This window comes from Cupressus sempervirens, chromosome 5, assembly GCF_028749045.1.
Source record: "Cupressus sempervirens isolate cs-2001-9-10 chromosome 5, ASM2874904v1, whole genome shotgun sequence".
Taxonomy (NCBI): Eukaryota; Viridiplantae; Streptophyta; class Pinopsida; order Cupressales; family Cupressaceae; genus Cupressus; species Cupressus sempervirens.
Window position 1 is genome coordinate 763,790,672 of NC_143122.1, and position 19,630 is coordinate 763,810,301.

General features: G+C 34.8%; 1 pseudogene; it reads left to right on the forward strand.

The window, feature by feature from the left end:
* Positions 1–19,630, forward strand: part of LOC149558147 (autophagy-related protein 16-like) — a 35,132-nt pseudogene that overhangs the window by 11,865 nt on the left and 3,637 nt on the right.

Genomic DNA, 19,630 nt, shown 5'->3' on the forward strand with positions numbered 1-19,630 from the left:
CCAAGGATTATTTTTTCAAGGAAAATATCATCGTAAGCTTTCTTTTCAACTTTCTCAGGGATGTCTTCAACCTCGACGAGAGCGTTTTGGATGTTTGTAAAGGCGTGGCCTTCTGTTGTAGTGCCCCCAATTGCAGGGAGTCCATAGCCCAAGTCTTGAGTTTTCTACCCTTGGTGTGCTTCTATAGGCCATCTCATACCTAATTCTTAGAAGCCTAAACCACCTCCTTGATAATCCCATTGCTCTGTGGCCAAAAATGTGACCAAGGATATTTTTTTTTAAAGTGATCAAGAAGTGCTTCACTTTTAGGAGGGGGTTCCTTGTATAGCCATGTGTTAATGTCTAGTGCATTCTCTTCTCCATCAAGAATACCTTTGGTAATAAATGTGGTAGGGCCCATTTGTTGAAGTCGAGAGGTGGTTTCCAGTATAGGCCCTTAATGTGTTGGGCATCCTTGAGTATGGGGATCAAGTGGTAGAGTGCCAATAGCAAAAGCAACTATAAGAATATACTCACCACAACCTTGGTAGTTGATCTTAACCATGGAGAGGGTGGAGGCTAAAATGGTGTCTGGATCATGGCAGGTGCCAGAGGAACTGGCCATGGAGGTGTCAATTTCAATCCCAGGATAGTGATTGGTGTATGAAGCTTCAACCACATTGCAATAAGCAAAGGGTTCAGGATCTGCATGGATGGTTATCTCAGTGCCATTATGCAAAAATTTAATACACTGATGATATGTGGATGGAACGGCCTTCATGGCATGAATCCATGGGCAACCAAGGAGGATGTTGTATGGAAGGTTAAAATCAACTACATGGCAAAGTGTTTCTTGAGTGGCTGGGCCAACTCTTATAGGGAGCAAGATGGTTCCTTCAGTGGTGCACTCCAAATTGTCATAGGCCTTGATGGTGATTATTTCATTAATGATATCTACCTTAGTGTATCTTTCCTGTTTGATGAACTTTAGAGTACATAGATTTAAAGCCGATCCATTATCTATCATGACCCTTTTAACAACAAAGTTAGAAACCATGATGGCTATGCAGAGTGGAAGGATATGATCTGGTTCAACTTTTGGGATATTAGTGGTTTTGAAGGATAAGGCACATGAGGCTGAAAGATGGCCAACCAAGTTGCAAAACTTGGTGGCATTTATGTCGAAGGGGACACGTGACTCATGTAAAGTACTGTTGAGGATCTCTTGATAAAGTGGGCTTGTTCGTAAGAGATCTAGAATGGAGATTTGGGCTGGTGTGTTTCCAAGGTGTTCCAAGATGTTATATTGTGGCACTAATGAGGATGATTCTGATGGAGATGCTCTAGATGGAGGTGGTCTTGATGGTGCAGAAATAGGTGGGCCAGCTATATTGAGTCAAGTCTGGTGAGTAGCAACTGCATATTGATGATTTGGGCCCTTAATGTTAATGATGTTGATGGATGGCTCAACCTATGATATGCAACTGACAAGGCTTCCATAGTCTAAATACATTGAGGTATAGTTTTGAGACTTGTCTCGGTTATCTCCTTGTTTACCTTGAGTATTGTTCAGTTTGTTGACAGGTGGGTTTGCGGGTTCTTTTCCTAGGTTTGTGTTATGAGGAGAGAAAGCATTTTGATACATCATTAATCCTACATTGGGTGAAGTTTTTGCCCCCACTGTGATTTCCTTTTGATCAATTAGATCTTGGACATAGTCCTTGAGTTGCATGCATTTGAGAGTGGTATGTCCTTTAACATGATGGAATTTGCAAAACTCATTATCTTTATACCAAGATGCCCTAGATTGGTTTGGTTCCAAGTTTTGTGTTGGTGGATGTCGAATAAGATTATCCTTAGCTAGTTTTTCAAAGATTGCATCAAGAGGTTCCCCCAATGGGGTGTATACACGAGGTTGTCTTTGAAGATGAGGTTTAGTACTTGCCAAAAGTGTGATACCATTGGTTTGATTATGATGAGCAGGTATTTGTTGATTGTTTTGTATGGGTGAGGGGTGATACATAGGGGGTTTTTTTTGATAAGTTTGTTATTGGAAAAGTGTTGCGGGAACATTGGTAGCTGCCCCAACAATATGGACTTGTCGAGTGTCGGTGGCACCATCTGTTACTATATTCTTGTTGTTGTTCCAATATCAAGTTTTGTCATTGCTCGAACCTTGGTCCTGGGTGTTTTATTTGTACAATATGATGACACCATCCTTAATGAGGCCTTGCTCAAGGTCCATTCCTTTTTCTTTGATGTCCTTGTATGTTTGCAAATAGTTCATAACCATATGATGAGCGAGGCTTGGGTGTGCATTGTTTATGAACATCTTGACAAGATGATGCTCAGGGATGGTACAAGAGATCCTTGTTGTGAGGATCTGCTAGCATTGCAAGTATTCTACAAGGCTTTCTTTGCCTTTTTGTTTAGTGTGGACTAGGTCTACTATAGATAGTTCAGTTTCAACGAGATGGGTATACTGAGCAACAAAGGCCTCAAAAATTTTTGCAAATGTTTTAATAGTACCTTGAGGGATACGACAAAACCATTCCAAAACTAGTCCTACTAGGCTCCTGGGAAAGAGCTACATGAGGAACACATCATTATAAGCTACCTCCTGACAATGCATATAGAATTCCTTAACATGTGTGACTAGATCACTTTTCCCTCTAAATTTGTCAAACTTGGGGATCTCAAAATGTTTAGGAAATGGTGTCATCATGATGGTTTTGTCAAATGGGTATGGGAAATCATTCTCAAACTTGAAAATTTTGGAGTCTGTCCCATCTTTGAGGGCTTTGAGAGAATTTTTCATCTCTTACCATTCAGAGTTTATAGGTGGGGGAGCAAGTGCCCCTAGCGTAGGATACATGCCAAAATCTGACAGTTGCGGTGTATATGGAAAACCCTGGTTTCCATATGGCATCTGTGGAAAAATAAGTTGCACAGTTGGGGGAATGGATGTTATGGGTATACTGTTGCATCTACTAAGAATTTTTTTGTATGGGGAGGATAACTATGAGTCTACTACCCTATGAGATATTGTTGTGTAGGTGCTTGAGCATATTGTTGGTGTGAGGACTGTGGCTGAAAGGGTGGTAAGGTGGTTGATGCCTGTGCCATGCTTTGGGAATACATACCATGTCCAATATATGTGGGTTGCACTCCTACTTGAGAGTATGATGGATTATGAATAGGCGTAAGGTAATTAATTTGTGGTAAACTATTCATCATAGGGAATTGCAATGGCAAGCTGGTTTGGCTATTTCCCAAAGGTGGCATGGAGAGATAGTTGGTAAGGGGTGGTAGTGAATAACAATGTGAAGTGGTAGATGAAAGTGTTTGAGGGGTGGACATGGCTGAAGTGCTAGGGGGAAGACCAGTGGTAGGTCCATATGCTATAGCAACATTCCAAGGTCCCAAAGGGAATGAGGTTGAAGAGATTTGGCTACCTACAAAGGGGTTGATAGTGATGTTGGGTGGGATGGAAGATGAGGTATTTGACCCTAGTGGTGGCATTTGAGTAGTAAATAGACTAGGTGTGCTGTGAGGTTGAAGTGAAAAGGTAGTGTTGAAGGATGTAAACAAAGGATTTGGTGGAGTAGGGAAATGAGTGGTTGAAGTAGAGGCAGATGATACACATGAGGTTGGTTGGGATGTAGTATGCACTAAGGGTTGAGTGAGGATGGGATGGGTGTTTTGTGGAATGGGAGCAGGCACCTGGGTTGAGGGTATATTTGGGTCTATAGGTTCTGTTTGACGTGGTTGATATCCAGAGAAAGGATCGGTGAGGATAGATGACTCTGCAACTGGTGGTTGCCACCCAAACAGAGGGTGTGTAGGATCTGAAATGTCAATAGGTGGTGGATGCCCAAATTCAAAGGAACCAACATTATCCCTTAAGAAATTTTCCATGATGGTCTCCTTGCTTCGGTCTATGATGGCATTAACAATGGTGGCATGACCAAGTTGATTCATGAAAGCATCGATGTCTATGGAGGAACCTGTCTCTTTGAGGATTTGTGGTGGTGGATATGGTGCCACCATTGAAATGAAAAGGTATGGCTGAGCTTGAGATGTGTTATTACTATGGCTAGGATCCATGTCCTTTTTTCTTGTGTTCCTACCAAAACGAGTGGTGGGTGGCATGAAAGGATGACTTTCCTAATGATGAAAATGCAAAGAGGGATGATGCTAAGTGTATATAATACTTTTAGGAATCTAGATTATATGGTGCTACGTGGAGGAGATTGTGTTTCCCTTAAGTGTGAACTTGAATATGTGGTAGCGATATCAAACCCTAAGGTAGGCTTGTGACCATTGGGAAGACAAATGGGATCAAGTGTGTAGCCCAACCTTTTGGTTAAGGTGATGTGGACACAAGTGATAGTTTATTCTAAACAATGCTAAGTTTAAGGACAACTATGATGGTGAGATGGATGGATATTTCTTTAGGGAGACAAATCTTAATGAGGTGATGCAAATAATGTTTCTAAGTGTGAACGAATGAATGGAGGATTCTAGGGTTTAGTGATGCTTGATTTGGAGGATTTCTAAAAACCCAAGGTTTGATGACAAAAAGTGGAGGAGATGATTATACCAAATGTTTAGATGGGATGAAGATTTAACAAAGAGACTAAATCTACAAGGAGACAAGTGCATAAGTGTGTGTGGAAAAAGATGGACCTAATCAAGGTAGTTCACATGAGAATTATTGATAAGGCTATGGTTGACACCTCGTCAGAGAGTTAGCTTTTGAATCTTGTAATCCCATTCGGTTTGTAATGCAACGTCTGCTCCATCTTTCTTAATTTGGTCTAGCATGGAAATCCTTGGGTTGGGGGTATTTTTTTGATGTTTGACTTCTTTCTTAGTGTAAACGGGTATTTGTGGAAGTTTAGCCTTTTTGAACTTAGCCTTAGGTTGGCCTGACATAAGATATTTCCAAGGGATTTTGATCACAACTATGGGGTTTTGGAGGTAGTGACTATGCTAAGTATACCTTCTAGACCTTGGGTTGGAACATAAATCAATTAAGAAATAACAAGTTTTGGATTCTTTCAGGATTAATTTGGCCAACTATCTTCTAGTCAGGGAAAACAATGTGGTATTTTTAGTCAAGTACATTGTTGCGAGTGGGCTTGCTAACAAACATTTCTTATATATTGAAGATGAGGGGTCTCAAAAATAAAATTTGTGATATTTTCGGTCAAGTAGGGTAAATGGAAAAGTATTTTTGAAAAAGAACAAGACTTTGGGCCAACAAAGGATTTGTAACTTAGATTCTTCTCAATGATTTTTGAGGGAATAAGTAGATCATTTTGAAACAAATGGACAAATTGGACCAGCGAGACAAGTAGTTATTGTGGATGGACTTGCTAACAACCGTTGTTTTCCGATGACAAAGGTGAAACTTTCTTTCTTCTGATATGGAGATAAATGAGCAAACATTTTTTCAAAGGACAAAGCAACTTTGAGAAATACAAATCGTTGATCTCTTTAGCAAAAGGATTTTTTTTTTCGATAGTAACCACTGAATTGTGTATGTTTAACGAATGTTTTCATAGGTCTTGAGCACAATTTAAGATAGTCCAAACACACACTTTATCCCTACAAGTCAAAATTTGAGTTTCATATGCTATTCAACGGCCCACAAGTTGAGGTCTCTTGGTTCTAGTGCAATATTTCCCTCTAATCAAAGAGGTGAGTCGATACAAGAGTCAATCGACAAAGGATACACATCAGAGAACCTTCAAGGCATGACAAATAGAAGCTCCCTTTCTGTGAGAACAACAACCCTTGGAGATGAAACCCAAGTGGCCTTATGCCTCTACCAGGGGAGCACAATGGTGAGTAATCTTGAGGGATGTTGTTTCCCTTGCACCGTGAATAACATACCATGAAAGAAAGCGAGATACTTTAGATCTAAGAAGGTTGTAAATGGGTCTATGGAGTCTCTGCAACGGTTGTTACTGGCTATGATCCACTTAAGGGTCTATTCTAGATATGCTGAAATCATGAGAAAGTTTTCCCACCTTAGGCTTCCCCCAGAAACGTGCTGCCCGAACTAAAGAGATGGAGCAAGAAGTTTTACCCTTCCCCTAATTTATATAACAACCAGACTATTTACCAGTTTGAGCTTCTCACCAAAGGGGATGTGCTTCCCAAATGTGGATGAACTCGCTAGAAGCACTCCTAGGTTGTTGCGAATGATCTTGCTAACAACTTTCGATACATGCGTCATGTATTTTAATGGTCTTACTTTGCATGAAAAGAGAGAACTCTAAGATGGGCTAAAATGCACAATCTCAAAACACATAAGACATGGGGTTCATTTCTATTTGGACACTTTTAGATTCTCTATCATTAAAATTTGAAGACACATGTGATTAGCATTCAGATGTTCATTCCAACTTGACAAGGTCGCCAACAAAAGTAAAATCGAGCCAACAAAAGTAAATCGCGTGCGTGAAAGCTTTTTAAAAAGAAGGGAATAAGAACATTTTCACTTTAGAGCATTCGAGATTTGATGAATTTATTTTAAGCCCCAAAATTGAAGTGTTTGCACATAATGTTCATTTGTACCTTAAAATAAAGTGTTCATCGCATTCATTCTTTTTAACCTTTAGCATCCAAGATTGTGTTGATCATGCATTCAAATGAAAATGTTATATTTTAATCCATGGCATTCAAGATTTGGTTTGAGCAACATGCATTCAAAGAAAAGTGTTTAAACATTCAAGTTTATTTTCCAAGAGCATTAAACCATGTAAGGAGAACCTACAAGAAACATGATTAGTGGTTTCATAAAAGTCTTCAACTGAGAATGCATGAGTTAGCAAATATCCCTACAAAAATCATCAAATTTAAGTCATTGATAGTGAAAATAAGTATCTAAAAGGCTGAAAATATGATAAAAACCAATACCATCATGACGGGCTCGGAACTAGCTTTTCGACAATATTTTGTTTTCTAAAAATGGAGTCTGAATGCTCAAGTTATGAGCAAAACACAAAATGTTACTTCTCAAGGCTTAAAAGGGCATGTAGAAATGATGTCATGCTGACATAATCAAAGTGCAAGTATTTTACACTTTTTTGAATTTTTTTTTTTTTTTTTTGCAACACATGTATATGAATATGCATATTTCTACCAAACTTTCACAAAAAAAAAGGTGTACCCAAAATTTTTTTTATTTTTTATTTTTATGTTTTTTTAAGAAAATTTGAAGAAGAGAGAAGATGAGAATTTAAAAAAAAAAAAAAATTCAGGATATGTTTTCCTCCTAAATGCGTTTTTCAACTTGCACAAACAAGCAAAACACCTTGCAACACCCTCAAACAACAACAAATGTTAGATCATTAGTTTGCAAACAAACAAAAAAAATGGATCAAATATGGATTGAAATGGATGAATGAATGACCCATAGTGGGGTCCCACCGGGTGTGCCAAAATGTATCACCTATTTTAGTAGAGTAAAATGAACACTAATCTATAAAAAGCATTCTCAATACTAAAACAAATAAACACTTAAGATAGGACCAAAGAAGGCAAAATTGAGGAAAGTAGACCAAAGATGGTAAACTCCTCAAGTGCTTCTCATGCTGACGAAGCTATGTCCCTAATGGATAGTGGATGTATGCTCACAATGTACTCAAGCTCCAAATGGATGAGTGATAATCAAATATGAGTGTGAATGAATGATTCAACAATGAAAGTATGGAGGGTTTTCAACATTATAATAGTATTTTGGTAGTTTTTTGCCTCTCAAAATAACATTATAAGTTTTCTTCAAAAGTGGATGATTTTAGTGAAGGGAGAGGCTTCTATTTATAGGCCAAGGGGTGGAAAGATGAATGGTCAGGATGCAAGGATGGCAAGATGGTAAGGGAGGGCTAGGATGCACTCAAAGGGGAGCACATGGATTGTGCTTGTTTAAAGCCAATTAGGAGGTGACACATGTCACAAGGTGATTGGATGTGAGAGGGTAGGATATGGGTTGGTCAAAGGAGTAATGAGGGAGGTTGAGCCATAAATGGGGATGGTTGGGTCAAATAGAGATGGTTGGGTCATAAATAAAGATGGTTGGGAGGAGGATGAGATTGTTGACTTTGGCTTGGGTTATAAATAGAGGTGGTTGGGAGGAGGATGAGATTATTGACTTTGGCTTAGGTTAGCAAGTCTTAACCCTTGGTTAAGTTGTGCATATGATTAGAAGAGGGATTAGGATTAGCTTAGGAGTTGGCTAACCTTGTTTAGGGAATGTGACAAGGTTAGAGGGGGGATTAGGATAGGGATTGACATCTTCTAGAAGAGTCTAGGCTTCTAGGATGAGGATAAATAAGGTTTTTTAGGAAATAAATAAAGTTTTATTTATTTCAAGGGCTTGAGTTGAGGAGATATTTATTAAAATATTTTTAATAAACATGAGGAATAATATTTAATCTTAATTAAATATTTTGAGTTGGGATTAGGGTTAAGAAATGATGGAATTAGTCTTTAATCAAAATTAAAGAAGGATTAGAAGATTTTGGAAGCGGTTAGTGGTCATAAGGAAATTGGCCAAGTTTTGGGCAAAAAATAAATAAATTATTTATTTTGGGATTTTTGGTCAATTTATTAATTAAATAATTAATAAATAAGGAAATAATGTTTAAATAAGATTTAAACATTTTTGGGAGGGATTTATTAATTAAATATTTTTAATTAAGATAAAGGCATTTAATGGCATAAAAATAAATAAATAAATAAATAAATTAATTAATTAATTAATGATGATGTCATCAGGGATTTTTTCAAAAAATAAAAATACTTTATTTTTTATAGGATTTTTAGGTGTCTACAGTAAGTATTGCTAGGATGAACCTTAGATAGAACTAACAGTTACATGCAAATATAACCAATACCAAGAAATAGTAGATCATATAAAAGAGAACACAAGACACCAAGATTTAATGTGGTTCACCCAATCCCTAGGCTACATCCACCAAAAAAAAGTCAAATATTATTATTATCCAGTGATTACAATCCCACCTTACAACTTAGTACCACTACAAGAAGATACAATATCACTATTATCTTATGAAATCCCTAATCCTAAGCCTTTTTATACAATAGTTTTTCTTCTTACACAATTACATCTAGAATAAGTTGTCCAATAGAAAAATAGTAGCCAATGCCTTTTACAATATAAGGTCATTTTTGGCTTTGGGGGTGTTGCCCTCGAAAACCCCCATAGGAGCATTGCCCCTTGACTGCACCCTGTACTATGATAGGGAGCACACTGGGGAAACTACCACTTGACCTTGTTTTGGGGGAGTTACCCCCAAATCCCCATATAAATAATATGGGGAGAAAATTGCATAGAATAAACCTCCAAGTCTGATCAGGTTCCACATTACAACAATCTCCCACTTGGAGATTGACTAGAATTCACAACAATAACCTCCCACTTGGAGAATGATCATAGCACTGCTAAACCTGTAGCTCCCACTAGAATATCAAATCACCCTAGACTCTAGTGTTATTTTATTTTATTTTTTTCTAGAAGACCAACCAAAGTTGAAGAGGAGTTCATCTTCTCCCTTGTTATGACCTTGGTGAACATATCTATTGGATTATCATCTATATGTATATTCTCTAGCTTTAACTGTCCATCATGTAAAACTGACGGAATGCAATAGTATTTCAATTGTATGTGTTTTTTCTTTGAATGCTAAGATGAATTCTTTGCAAGATGAATGGAACTCTTACTATTTGTAAATGAATATTTATCCCTTTGTGGGTGTCCCAATAGTTCCATGAAGAACTAAAGCCATATCATCTCCTTGGATGCCTCTGTAGCAGCAACATACTCTACCTCTATAGTGGATAAATTATTAACCTTATGTAATCGATAAACCCAACTCACTACTGCCCCACCAATAGAGAATACATAACTTGAAGTACTCTGCCTGGTACCACTATCCTCTACAAAATTTGAGTCAACATAGCCCTGTAAATAAGTAGTAGAGCCCCCAAAATGTAGACACTTAATAGATGTTCCTCTTAGATATCTAAGAATCCATTTAACTACATTCCAATGCCCAAGCCCTAGATGACGCATATACCTATTAATGACTCCCACCGCATTTGTAATATTTGGCCTTGTACATATCATAGCATACATCAAGCATTCTACAATTGAAGCAAAGTTACCTTAGACATCTTGTCCTCCTATTCTTGTGTCTTGGGATACATCTCCTTAGTCAACTTCAAATGACCAGGTGAAGGTATGCTAACTATTTTAGCATTATCCATACAAAAACATTGCAATACCTTCACAATATAGTCAGCCTAAGATAATGTCAATTTCCCATTTTTCCTATGTCTAAATATTTTCATGCCAAGGATTTATTTTTTTGCCCCCAAATCCTTCATAGAAAATGAATACATGCTAACTATTCCTTTAACCCCTTAATGTGATCCATGTTAGACCCAACTACAAGCATATCATCAAGATATAACCAAAAAATAATTTAGCTATCATCATCCAACCTATTAAAATAAACACAATTATCTGAATCACACCTACTATATCCATGCTCATGCATAAAACTATCATATTTTAGATACCATTGCCGAAGTGCTTGCTTCAAGCCATATAAATTTTTCTTCAATCTACACACCAAGTTCTCCTTTCCTTTGACCTCAAATATCTATGGATGCGCCATATGGATCTCCTTGTCCAAATCACCATGAAGAAAGGTTGTTTTAACATCAAGTTGCTCAGAATGCAAATCTATAATAGCCATAATACTTAAAACAATATTCAAATACAAGTCATTTTAACAATAGGAGAGAATATCTCAATAAAATCAATGCCTTTTTTCTATGCAAATCCTTTTACCACTAACTTGGACTTAAATCATTTCTTCCCTTCATCCTCTTCTTTCAACCTGTAAACCCATTTGTTCTATAAAGCCTTTTTACCTACAGGCAACTTGCATAAATCCCATGTATTATTTTTTAGCAAAGATTATATTTATTTTTTCATTATAGACTCCCACTAAATCTTTGTATCCACCTGCACAACTTCATCCTAAAATTCAAGTTCACTAGCATTAGTAAGTAAAATAGAATAAAAGAAAAGAGAAAATATTTCTAGAGGTCTACTTAGTCTTATTGATCATCTAACACTTACTGAGGTGTGTGGTGTTTGTTGTTTCAATTGTTGTAGATCATGAGGAATTGTTGGAACATCAACTTTTGGTGTATCATCCAACACTGCATAATCATCTTCTTTCTTCTCATGTTACAGATCTTTGTACAACACTTTCTCATTGAATATGACATCCCTACTTCTTACAATTTTATGATTTTAAAAATTTGAAATCCTATAAAAAAATTCATCAATTCCATATCCAACATATACACATTTATTTCAATTAGCTTCTAGCTTGGTTCTATTTTTAGAATCTATTGAAATGCTTCAAAACCAAAGGTTTCGATAAAAGAATAACTCACTTTCTTACCAGTCCATGCTTCCTATAGAATACCACAACCCAAAGGAGTAGAGGGACCCCTATTAATCAAATATAAAATAGTATTTAGAGCCCCTTCCCACATGTTCAAGGGCAACCCTGCATGCAACCTCATGCTTCTTTACACACTCCATTTTCCTATGGAGTCCTTGGAATCATTTTTTGTCTGTGAATATCTTTAGTAGAAAAATAATCTTCAAATTCATGATTGTAATACTCACCACCATTATCAGATTTGAGGCATTTTAAATTTATTCTAGTCTCATTTTCAACTAAGCATTTCCATTTCTTAAAATTTTGAAATAGATCAAATTTATATTTAAGGAAATAAACCCATACTTTTCTAGTTACATCATCAATAAATGTAAGATAATAATGAGAGCCACCAAGGGAAGATACCTGAGCTGGCACCCATATATTTGTATGCACAAGCTCTAATCTTTCACTTTTCTTTTCCATCCCTATCTTCACAAAACTCACTCTATTTTGCTTTCCATAAAACTTTCACATAAATCTATGGTGACACATTTCAAACTTGGTAAAAATTGCTTTGAATGAAGTACTTTCATACCTTTCTCACTCATGTGCCCAAGTCTATTGTGCCACAAAGTTGTATCAAAATCTATAGAAGCTATTTGTTCTCCTTACTAAACTACAACAACTATTCTTGAACATTCATTTTTCTCTGAAACAATCAAAGTAGAAGGAACAATATGACCTGTACAAAGATATAAGGTGCCTTCTTTCACACTTTTTGCTACTATAGGGGAAACTTTTGAAACCTTCCAATTTTTATCATTAAAAGTAACTACACAACCCTCAACATCAAGTTTCTCTATGAAAATTAAATTCCTACTCAGCCTTGGAACATGTCTTACCTCATGTAGTAGCCAATTATTCCCATTTTGCAATGTAATCTTAACTTTTCTCTTTCCAACAATCTAACAATGTTCATTATCGCACAAATAAACAAGCTCAAAATCCCTTTGGACATAATCAATAAAATAACCTCTATTAGGCATAACATGAAATGAAGCACTAGAATCTAAAACCCATGAATTACCAATACTTTCTAAAGAAAGAAGCAAAGCATCCTCTTTAGATTTATTACTTACCACATTTTCTCCTTTTTCCCTTCTAGTTTATCTTCTTCATTGTTCTCTCGATTCCAACAATCTTTCTTCTTATGTCTTGGTTTCTCATAGTACCAACAATCTCTCAATCCTCTAGATTGAGACCTCTTCCCCTTTGACTTTCCTCTTGATTTTCCACAATTTCTAGAATTATTTCCTCTCTCAGTTGTTCTAGCTCTACTTTGTACATTCCAAGCACTTACTGATGTAGATCCACCTGGGTTTTCCTATGAGTTTCATCACTCAGAATAACACTAGTCTTATCATCATATTTTAGGGTATTAGATTCAAAAATAAAATTACTCACAACCATTACCAAGCCATTCCAGCTTTTAGGAACAGAACACAAAATTAGGAGAGCCCTAATTTCTTCATCAAAATTAATACCTGTAGAAGATAACTAACTATTAATAGTATTAAACTCATTTAAATGATCTACAATAGATCCACCTTCTGCCATCTTCATATTAAATAAACACTTCATGAGAAATACCTTATTTGAAGTAGAGGACTTTTCATACAATTTTTCTAGGGTTTCAATCAACTCTTCCATCATCTTTTCTTTTGTAATGTTGAATGTCGTTGATGGTGCCAGGAATAACCAAATTCTTCTAACTTCCTTTCTATCTAAAATCTCCCATTCCTCAGTCGTCATAGTTTCCTATTTAGCTTTTCCTTCCAATGGCTTCAATAAATCCTTTTGATAAAGATAGTCCTCCATTTGCATCTTCCATAACTGAAAATTCTTCCTATTAAACTTGTCAACCCTCAACTTACCCTCATTTGCCATCACTCCCACTCAACTATGAGACCTTCCTATAGAGGATCGCTAAAAAAAATGGTGATGATCTAGCTAAAAAAAAAATTGATGATTGTCTAGCTTTGATACCACTTTTTAGGATTAAACTTAGATAGAAATAATAGTTACATGCAAATATAGACAATACCAAAAAATAGTAGATTTCATAAAATAAAATGCAAGACACGAAGATTTAACATGGTTCACGCAATCCCTGGGCTACATCTAGCAACACTAAGTCCAATATTATTATTATCCAATGATTACAATTTGCAATCCATTACAACTCAATACTATTGCAAGAAGCTACAATATCACCATTATCTTATGAAATCCCTAACCCTAAGCCTTTTTATATAAGCTGTTTATTGCTTACACAATTAGGGCTAGAATAAGTTTCTTAATAGGAAAATAGCTCCGAGTCTGATTAGTCTCCACATCATAGCAAGTACTATTTATGATCAAGAAATAAAGGTTTGTGACCTTCATAAAGGTTTTGTGAAAAGCACCAAAATTTTCTAGAACTAAAATTTTGTGTCCTTAACTATAGATGAGAAACACATATAGTAAACACATGTGGGTGGTCATCTCCATTTCTAGGATACATGGACTAGAAATCTATTTAATGAACTAACTACTCATGTTTTTGGAATAACATTAGTTACATTATCATGCAATGATTACTTTATTTTCACAAGTGTCCAAGATAACTTGCACAATCTTTTTGATGTTTGATCATTGGAAGTTTTAGCTACTTTTAGAGTATAGGGTCACAAACCAATGCATGTTGAATCTATTGTGGAACAAATACTAGGGCAACAGATTGCTAAAATTTCAAATGAGCTAAATATAGTGACAACATACTTACCCCATCCATTAAATTTTCATCAAATAGAAAGGAGTTTGTAAAAGGCGATAACATGATATAGAAGTTTTTAATAAAAGATACACAAAGTAGAATGTTAGGAAGTTTGAAAGAGCTTCTCAATGAGGATCTGATAAAAAACTATAAATATTTCCATAGAAAATTTATTTGAATTCTCCCTTCATTATATAACTAATAGAGAAAAGTTCCAAGGAAATGATTGAGATGTTTCTAGCAATGCCAATTTTAATCTGAGGCAGATATCTCACCAAATCATAATCACCGTCAAGAGCCCTTCTCTCTAGCCAAAGTTTCCAAAAATTTCAAAATGAAGAATGACTTTAGGTTTTTATAATTTTTTGAGGAATACATTAAATGATTTAGGGATGTTTGATGAAGTCTTCAAATTCATGATGTATAGATTAGATTACTTAATTTTAAACAAATGCTCTATTGAACATAAAATTGATTCATTTAGGATTTCAGAAATATTAAATTTATTCTTTTACTATTATTTACAATGGATGATATATGTTATTCTTACAAAATAGTACATATCATTTACATTTAAATAAAAATAAAATAATAAAGTTAACATTATATTTTTATTAAATTTTTAGTTTAAATTAAAATTTTATTTTAATAGCTCGTAATTACTAAATGGCATAACTTATCACTAAACTAGGTTTTATATTTAATAAAGTGATGTAAAATAATCTAAAATTACAATTTATTCATACAAAATATTATATTAACATACTAGTGCACAATTCTGACCAAACAAATGAAAGCAAAAAGTCATCGCTACTCATATGTCAAGGGCTGATAAATGAACTTCATAAAATAGTTGTAGGAGCACTTTTAGCCACAATACCCAAGTTCAAATGTCACTATCTATTTTGAGATCTCAGTTCTCATAATTTCATATAATGGATGTAGAAGTGAATATTGATAATGGGGGATGTATTGAGGAGGGAAGAAAGGAGGCTAGCTCCATTAGAACTAAGTCCCTAACCATACAAGATGAGACATGGCCACAAATTTATGAACATTTATTCTACTAAAACCCAACTATGGGTAGGTGAGACTATGGAGTATGTATGGAACATTGACAATTTTTATTCTTATTTTTTCTCTATAATTAAAGAGAAAGACACATTATTTTTCTATGAATATTCTCATACTTCTCCCTCACTCTTTTTATTTTTGGTTATTGTTCATAACATCATTTGGAGTGGTCACATGAATGGAAAGATCACAAGTTGGGTAATGGGAGCCATGTCATTTAAGTATGAGAAGTTTGAATTGATTCTTTCTTGCAAAGCACATTAGGCTCTAGTCCAATCTATGACCATCACGACATGTGATCTTTGACAAGTTCTAAACATGGTTCCCTAAAAGCTTGGTATGGAAGACTACTACAAGAGCTCTTTCTCTTGCTCCAATAGATAGAGACATGGAAGTTATTTGAATCGAAAGATCTTACATTGATCTTAATTATCATTTTATAATACTAGATACATACAATATTACAAATTTTGATGTGATGTTTCTACTATTAAATCACTCAACAAGAAGAGTTTGGAGTGCTCTAGACATTTTTCCTTCTCACTCTAGGATGTCCAGAAAAGGGTTGTACTCCAAATATTTGGAACAAATACAAAGTTTTGTAGAAAAGACATATATTTAACAAAAAACTTTCCTTTTGAGGATAAGATTAATATAAATTTGGCTAAAGTTTCTCTGACAAAAAATGTGTAGGGCACCTTGAAATTTTTCTAGCATTCAAAAAATATTATATTGGAGGTTGTTGATGTTGTTAGGCATGCTACAAGATGATCTCAATTAAGAAACATCAAGTAATCAAATGATTTGGCCTCGATTTCTTGTGTAGTGGGATATCCAAGGTAATTGTACATAGGAATTCATGCATTCATCTATTGTTATTCAATGTCTATGTGCTCCATGAATAATAATTTGAATTTTTACATAGATGGGAGGGTTCATATCATGGAACAAGATGGTATTATCTTGGGAAGTTGGATTTCTCACGGTTCTAATGTGGTGGAGATAGTTTTTGGAGGTGATTATGTGATTAGTTCAATTGATCATGGGGGTATTTATGGGTGGATAATGATATCAAAAAGTCCCCTTGATAGCATATTAAAATTAGATTTTATATAAAAAAATTTGAATTATACCAAAATGGAAGATATCAAGGTATTGGTTGGCACTTGGAATGTGAATCATGAAAGGCCCAACTATGATTCTCTCATCTCTTGGCATGCCTCACCTACATTAGAGGCTAGCATAGTGGTTATTAGCCTATAAGAAATGAAAATGGGTGCATGCTTCTTAAATATGGTAGTAGTGAAAGAAACAATAGGAATTGAAGGAAGTTCTAATGGAAAATGGTGTTTGGAAAGAATTAGTAAGATTCTAGATGAAGATATGTTTTCAATGGGTAGGTTCTTGATAATTGGTTAGATTTATTGTTGTTCTACAAGTTAGGAAACATCTTTCACCTTATATTCGAGATGTGGAGGTTGGTGTTGTTGCCTATGGTTTGGGACTCAAAATTGGAAATAAAAGAGTTGTGGCTTTAAAGATGAGTGTCTTACATCATAAATTGTGTGATATAAACTACCATTTTACATTTTGAAGCTCATCTAGATGTAGTTGGCCATGACAATGTGGATTTCAAGAATGTCTAGAAGAACATTAAATTTGGCCAAATAACATGTGGAGTTAGATCTATTTCATTGGAATTATTTTCTTCTATTCAAAGGTTCAAGGGTATAAATGCATGGCCAGTTACAAATATAGAACTTGGTCAAGCTAAGAAAAAATCACCATAATTACTGGATGGGGAGATGCCAAAATTGGCTAAAGTGGACATTTTTATATGGTTGGGAGACTTGAAAATTTTTTATATGAAGAAGCCATTATTACATAGCCAAATAATAATTTTGACACTTTTCTAGTGAAGGATCAATTGAGGCAAGAGATGAAAGTTGGGAATCTATTTCAAGGTCTATGATAAGGGGATATAAACTTACCTCCAACTTATAGAATTGGAAATGGCCAAGTTGGATGACAAGGATACAAATCTAGTGTGAAGGAAAGAATTCCTCCTTGGTGTGATAAAATATTATTATTTGACATCTATAATGATACCTCAACTAAGGGAAACTTGATGTGTGCCATTGTCTCTTATGTTGAATGGTATGACTCATGCATGGATGTCATGAGTAGTGACCATAACATTATAAGATGCATACATTCAAGTTTAATGTTTCATGCATAGATGAAAAATTCCAGAGAAGAAAATATGGGGAAGAAAAAAATCTCAAGCAATAGAGTGAGATAGGTTGTGGTCGTGTTATTTTCCTCAATACCTTATTTTCTCTATTTTGTTTAGGGATTAGATAGGTAGCATGTTGGTGGTACAACAATTAGGATAAATTAGACCTTAACTTTAGTAATTAGTACTACCTACTAAAAAAATGAAATCAAAAAGTCTTTTTACTATTTTAAGTTTTAACTACTATTTATACACAAATTTTTTTGTTAATCCACATTACTAATCTTATAATCTACATAACATGTTCTAATTTTAAAAATGTTGATAGAAATAAAAATGATGGATCTTCAATGAAGTGATTCCTTAGGTTTTAATTGTTATTTTTTTTGTAATTGATGATTGTGGAAAAACTATGACCTAATAGAATCCTGACTTATTGGTTGTTTATTATTTTCTATAGGTATATAATCCTTATCTTTATTTATTGTTTATATGTCCATGCTTCATGTCTGATATAGTGGCCATCTCTAGGGACATACACTACTTATGTATGCATTCTTGTAGAACTTAAATGAGTTTTCCAAAAATATGTACACTGAATTTTTTAAGTTAAGATAATTTCCATGTGGATAGTTCCATCCTGTTTACTTCATTTATAATAAATAATTAGTTTAAATGTTACAAGTCCATGGAGTTGATCTATCTTAGGATAATTATATCATGGTTGTTGATGATGAGGAAGAAAACAATAGAGAGGTTGTGTTTTCCTTGGTTCTCTCTCTCTCCCTCCCTTGGTTCTTGATTGATATTATTGTGAAATAATGTAGTTTACTTCATTGGCCTTATCATTGCCCAAAATTTGAAATAAAAAACTATGGGAGTAGTTTGAAAAAGCACATGAAATATTATAGGGCCTACCTAGGGTTGCACACATTTTGTGCCTTCATGCATGGGTAACATGCATTATGATGGTTTTCTAATATCTAGTATCTCTTAAGATACACAAGTGGGGTCTTAGTGGTTCCAATATGGATTGTCTTTCACCATAGGCCCATATCTGGTACATGTGGGTTCTTCAAGGATAGTAATATAATTGATTTTAACTAATGTCATTTGTCATATTTTGTCACTTGTATCTTGGGTGCCTTATTCATTGCTACACTCTAGTTTTCATAGGGTCATTTCTTGGATCTACTTGACCTTCTTTTGATCAATTCCTTGGTGATATTTCAATAATTTCTTAGGCCAAGATCTTAGTGTTTTATTGTACACACTTAAGACCAATTCCTTGATGTTTGTCTACACTTTCCTAGGGCACCTATCAGGTGTCTTCTTCGTCCCATCAATGAATCGCATACTCGATATCATTCTTGATTAGCTAGGCACCAAAAAATAAGTTTTTCACTTGGGTAAAAATTTCCTTTTAAATGGGAGATCCATTAAAATGTAGAAGTTTACCTTGTCAATATAGCCAATGATTCTCTCCTTGAAATTTTGATTTTCTAATTACAAATTAGATTTTTTTTATGAAGGGTTAATATAATCTGATTAAACTCCTTGATTTCCAACTCTAATGTCTCAATTTGAGGTTGTTTGGATTGTCTATTTGCCTCAATTTCTTCCAATGGATTCTCTAGTTAAAAATAAGTGAGAGTTGGAAGGAAATTAAACTTAATAGAATAGGCATAATGAGGACAAAGACATATATACTAATAGGATTTAAAGTAGATAAAAATGTGACATATTACTAGGATTAACATATAAGCCAAGAATGACTTTAGCCTTCTAGTCTCAAGTTAGCAATCAAGGATTTTGTGTGAATTTTTTATCATTCTAAAATTAAGCATTAGTGGATCTATGACTAACCTAAGGCTTTAATTTTCTTCCACAAGGATCAATTGCAGCTAGGCCTTGTATGTCCCTATAGTAACATTGAAGTGCAAGGCATCTTAGAGTCCTATATTTTATTCTATACATAAATGTTGACTCAGTCAAAATTGATGCCACTAGACAAAATTTCTCAAG